Genomic DNA, 5,701 nt, shown 5'->3' on the forward strand with positions numbered 1-5,701 from the left:
GTGACTCCTGGGCTCCCACCACCAGAGACATCAAGGAGGGCTGTGCCTTTTGCAAGAGGAAGAGGTTCTTGCTGTTGTGGACGGACAGCAAGAGCACTGGATGGGTGGCTGCAGCCCCTGACCCTAAATCAGCCCCTTCCTTCCTTGGCCTTCAGATCCCACAGCTGTGCAGTGGGCCGTCAGTGATGTGGAATCTGCCGCTTTCCCCAATGCAGCATCTGTTCTCATGCCAAAGTCCAGAACCTCAGCTTTCCTTTGGGAACTTCTTACCTGTATCCGGTCCAAACAGTTCCAGAGGGCTGATGCTACGTTCTACCCACCTTGAAGATGGGCATATGATCCACATTTAGCCAATCCCATGTTCCATCCTATGGGTGCTCTGATGGGTTCAAGGATGATGCTATGATCCAAACCAGGCCAATGACGTTTATTTTATTTTATTTTTTGGCCATACTGTGCACGCGGGATTTTAGTTCCCTGACCAAGGATCGAACCTGTGCCCCTTACATTGGGAGCTCAGAGTCTTAACCACTGGACCACCAGGGAAGTCCCATCCCCTCATTTTCAAAACTGCTATGGATTTAAAGCACATAAGATGGTTGTGATATGAGTGGCCTTTTCAGTATGACTTCTTTGACTTAGAATGTTTTCAATGTTTATCCATGTTGTAACATGGATTATCAGTGTTTCATTCATTTTTTTAATTGTGGTTAAAAATACATAACATGGGGATGGGGGGCAAGTGGAGGGAACGGCCCAGATGCACACCATTCACGGACCCTCTGGACTGGAAGGACTCGTGAGAGCCGGAGTCCAGAAATCCGGGGATGGATATAAGACGCAGCGTCCCGTCCAATTCCCGTGAGCACCCCTTGCTCCATCCTGCGCCCAAATACCTCAGCTAGGCCCTCTCCCCACTCTTGACACTCCAGACTCAGCCGGGACAGACCTCCGCAGCCGCCGCTCCCCACCCTGCAGGAGAAGCTCAGAGGCCCTGTCCCCCTTTCCTCTGAGGGACTCTTTTTGCTGACCACAAAAGGATTTGGTCGCTCAGGACAAAGCTGGTAGAGGAGAGCGGGATGGCTGCGCCCGGCGTGCCACACTTCCTCCTTACCTTCGACTTGGACGAGACTATCGTGGACGAAAACAGCGCCGACTCCGTCGTGCGCGTGCCGTGGCGGGCCAGCGGCTGCCTGAGAGCCTGCGTGCCACCTAGCGCGAGGGCTTCTACAACGAGTACATGCAGCACGTCTTCCAGTACCTGGGCGAGCAGGGCGTGCGGCCGCGGGACTTGCGCGCCATCTACGAGGCCATCCCCCTGTCGCCCGGCACGGGTGAGCTGCTACAGTTTGTGGCCAAGCAGGGCGCCTGCTTTGAGGTTATTCTCATCTCAGACGCCAACACCTTTGGCGTGGAGAGTGCGCTGCGTGCCGCCGGCCACCACGGCCTGTTCTGCCGCATCTTCAGCAACCCGTCGGGGCCCGACCCTTGGGGGCTGCTGGCGCTGCGGCCCTTCCACGTGCACAGCTGCGCTCGCTGCCCCGCCAACATGTGCCAGCACAAGGTGCTCAGCGACTATCTGCGCGAGCAGGCCCACGACGGCCTGCCCTTCGAGCACCTTTTCTACGTGAGCGACGGCGCCAACGACTTCTGCCCCATGGGGCTGCTGGCAGGCGGCGACGTGGCCTTCCCGCGCCGCCACTACCCCATGCACCGCCTTATGCAGGAGGCGCAGAAGGCCGAGCCCAGCTCCTTCCGTGCCAGGGTGGTGCCCTGGGAAACCTCCCCCGAAGTGCGCCTACACCTGCATCAGGTGCTGAGGACGTGGCCTGCAGGGGCCACCCGGGCGGGGAGGGGGTGGGGCGGTGGGGGTCGGGAAAGAGAAAGCTAGTTTTATTACTCCCTTTCCCTTTCGTTTTGGTATATCCCTCCAGGATTTCCCGGAATCCCCGGTTGGTCCATTTGGGGACTGGAGGAGGGAGTTGGGAGCTGTCCCCATCTGTGCAGTTAACCGAGCTCAGCTGCCTCCCCCAGTTCCACTGCAAGCGAATTCTGGAGTCTGGCCGCAGCAGCGTGGCACGCATATCTGAGCAGGCAGCAGTGTTTCCACAAACCTTGTCCTCTCAGTTGGGAGGACGGGGTTCCCTGTCAGGGTCGAGAAGGAACATGTCCCGCCGCGTTGTGGTTAACTGTTGCCTTGGGCTGCATGGCCTCCCTCCTCCAGTTTTCTGTCCAGAGGACCCAGGCCCCGAAATGTTCCCCCCCACCTCCCCGCACCAGACTCCCCACGGAGAGAGGTGGCGCTCCTTGCCGATGGTCCCAGGCCTAGATCTTGCTTTACCTACTGTGACCCTACACTACACTCCTTGCCCCCCGCCCCCCCACCCTGTTAGCATCCCCACAGGATAAAAAGCTAGAGGGAACAGTCACCTCTTGTTGGTGGAAAGAGGTAGCACACTGTCCCGGGGCTCGGGTCTGGCCAGCCAGGGACCTCACAGAGCCCGAAGATGTCTCCTTGCACCTCAGCCTCGTCTATGCAGCAAGAAACCAGGGACTTAACCAAAGTCGCCCCACTGACTGGGCCTTTTGAGTCCCCCTCCTCCCGTATGGAACAGAAAGCCATGATGCTGTAAAGCAGAGCCAGTGGAAACCCAAGGCCCACCTCCCTCTTCTGGGGTTTCAGAGCTGTGAAGGAGGTGAAGGGGCGGAGGTGAAGGGGCGGAGGTGAAGGGGCGGAGGTGAGCGAGGTGTCTCACGCTGCCATCTGGGGGATGAGGGCGAGGTGAGCTCTGCTCTCAGCCCCACCTAAGTGAGGGAGCTGGTCCCCACTCTTGGAGGAGTGCGCAGCCTGGGGAACCAAGACTGAATACATAACAAAGCAGGCAACAGGCAAAAGAGCAGGGTGAGGCCCACCTTGGCAGAGGGGCACGGGTCTAGTGTGGAGGGCTCAGTGAGCACCGAGGAGATGGGAGATACTGCTGCTTAGGGTAGGCAGAGGAGGCTCAACTAGTGGGAGCCTTACAGGTGGGTTGCCTTTCAGTCCCTCGGCCCGCTAGCCCTGCAGGGCAATCATCAGGAGGTCATCAGAATTTTATTCAAAGTTGGCACTTGCAGCTGGAGACCCTGTCTTGCATGGCGTAAGGGTCCCCTGTGGGTAAGGTCACCAAACTCCTTGGCTTCCAGTTCTTTCCTGTCTCCCGCAGTCCTCTGGGTACCTCCTCTGTCTTTACCAGGACCTCTTCCCACTGCAATGGGGGGAAGGAACAGACACAGCTCACAGCCCAGGAGGCATGCCGGTCTGGTCCAGTCTTGAGCAGGCTTTGGTGTGGGACTCAAGAGGCTCACTCAAGGCGGTGCTTGGGTCAGCATCCCAGAGATCCCAGGCTGTCAGCAGCTGGGCTGCGCATAGTTCCTGGGGAAAAATCCAGGCCTCTCTGAGCCGATGCCCTCACACCAGCCATTGGAGTAGTGGCGGATGATGCAGATAATGGTGCCCTCAGAGAAGGAAAGTTCATTGTCCTTCTGGCGGGTGTATGGGTACAGTGTCATTACTGCAGGGCGGGAGGAGAGGGGTGCTATGAGATGTGCCTCCTGCCCCGCCATAGGGATGCTTGTGCCCACATACTGGACTCTAGGGGGCAATGTAGGGAGTGGGGCAGGAGATGCCTTCTTCAAAGCCCCAGGACTCCTCCCCAGCTGAGCTAATATTCAGTATCAGGCCAGCTGCTTCCCTCCTCTGTGGGGGTGCGGTGGGGTGGAATAAAAGGCTCCACAAGGGTGACAAAGGCCATCCCCTCCACTCCAAGAAACTTCAGTGTTTGAGAGCAGGGCCCCAGGATCTACCCATGTTTTGTAATCTGCTTTCAGCCCCCGTTCATTCTGGTCTTCCCACAATGTCTCTGGCAGGTGCTGGAGGTATTGTTGAGTAGGTGCTCTAGTAGGTGCTCAGTAAATACAGCAACATTGAACAGTGTAGACTTGGCCGAGTGAGCCTTGGGCAAGTCACTTAGTTTAACCTCTCAGGCTCAGCTTCGTCTGTTAAATGGGAGTGTGAAGATCGTAGGAGGTTAAGTAAAAGTGAGAAAATGGATGAGAAGCTTTGACTCTGGGGTCTGGTATAAAGCAGGGGCTAAATTATGTTAAACATCCCCCACATAACATTCATTTACCATTTAAATCATTTTGAGCATACAGTTCTATGGCATTAACTACATTCACGTTGTTGTAGAAATAGTCTCAGCATCCACCTCCGGAACTTACTCATTTTCCCTACGGAAAATTGTGTATCAGTTTCTCTAAATTTTTGCCAACATTTGTTATTTTTAGCTTTCTTGATTGTAGGCGTTCTAGTGTGTGGAGGGGTGGGCGTTGTGGTGTTAACTTGCATTTCATCACGACTAATGACGATTAACATCTCTTCATGTGCTTGCTGACCATTTGTATGTCTTATCTGGAGAAGGGTCTTTTGAAGTCCTTTTTCCATTTAAAACATTGGGTTGTTTGCCGAGTCCCGCCAAGCGCTCCTCCTGGCGGCGTTGGTGTCGGTGAGTCCAGCCTGGAGCGGTCTCCGCGCCGCAGGGGCCCGCGCCCCGGGGCATCGCCAGCTGCCTCTCAGGAGAGGAGACGCCCGCCCCCCGGCGCCCGTGCCTGGAGCGCCGAGATCCTGCTGCGCCTAACGGGGCGGGTCTTGCTCGGCATTGGCTGCCGGTCACCTGAGCGCGGCGGCTTTCTGCGCGCTTTTCCCGGAGGAGAGTGTCCCGGAAGTGGGCGTTCCGGCGCCCGTGCCTGGAGCGCGGAGATCGTGCTGCGCCGCGCGGACGCGGCGCCGCCGGGGCGGGTTTTGCTCGGCATTGGCTGCGGGTCGCCTGAGCGCGGCGGCGGTCTGCGCGCCTCTCTCGGAAGAGAGTGTCCCGGAAGTGGGCGTCCCGGCCAGAGCGCACCTGGCGAGGGCCGGCCTTGGGGCTCCTCTCCGTCGGCGCCACGCGAGCCGGCGGGGGTCTAGAGAGCCAGCCCCTGGCGGCTGGGAACGACCCGTCCCGTGGGTCCCTGGCACCCCAGCGGCATCCGAGCGCGGAGCGGAGGGAGTCTAGGGAGCCAGCGCCCGGCGGCTGGGAACGACCCGTCCCGTGGGTCCCTGGCACCCCAGCGGCATCCGAGCGCGGAGCGGAGGGCTGCGGGCCGCAGGTGAGGGGACAGGGGTTGGTGGGGGTGGGTGGAGGAAGGAATGACGAATTACACCAGAGCTGTTTGGTACAAGGGCAGAAACAGAAAACTCAGACGTACCACTGCAGAGGCCATGGGAGTTAAGTTGTAAATGCTGCTGGCTTTCAGTAGCCGGCAGCCATTCTCTTCCTGTAGCTGATGGGATACAAAGCTCTACTGGGTTGTTCTTTGCACGGGATAGTCTTGCTTTGCAGAAATTCAGCTCATAGCCATTCTTGATGTGTAAGTGTAAGGTCGGATCTTAACAAACGGCATCGCGAAACAGAGGAAAGCTTCAAGTGAGCTTTATTAGGGGGAGCTCCCGGGCGAGCTTCACTGGTCCGAGAGAAAGGGGCCAGAGAAGTCGCCCCCGGGCGAGGGCTGGGCAAGATTTTATAGGGAAAGAAGGGAAAGGGGTGTGGTGAATCTGGGAGGGCGCAGGGAATTCCTTATCTGGTGGTCTCTTCCGGTGTCGTGGCACTATCTGGTGCTGGTTACA

At 57.8% G+C, this 5,701-nt stretch overlaps 1 pseudogene across 1 annotated transcript; it reads left to right on the forward strand.

The window, feature by feature from the left end:
- Positions 1 to 1,079: 1,079 nt before the first annotated feature.
- Positions 1,080 to 2,728, forward strand: LOC307058707 (phosphoethanolamine/phosphocholine phosphatase-like; annotated as a pseudogene). The gene is made up of 2 exons: positions 1,080 to 1,813; positions 2,684 to 2,728. The product of its transcript is annotated as a phosphoethanolamine/phosphocholine phosphatase-like (transcript).
- The last annotated feature ends 2,973 nt before the right edge of the window (positions 2,729 to 5,701 follow it).

This window comes from Hyperoodon ampullatus, assembly GCF_949752795.1.
Source record: "Hyperoodon ampullatus genome assembly, chromosome: 1".
In the NCBI taxonomy this organism is placed as follows: Eukaryota; Metazoa; Chordata; class Mammalia; order Artiodactyla; family Ziphiidae; genus Hyperoodon; species Hyperoodon ampullatus.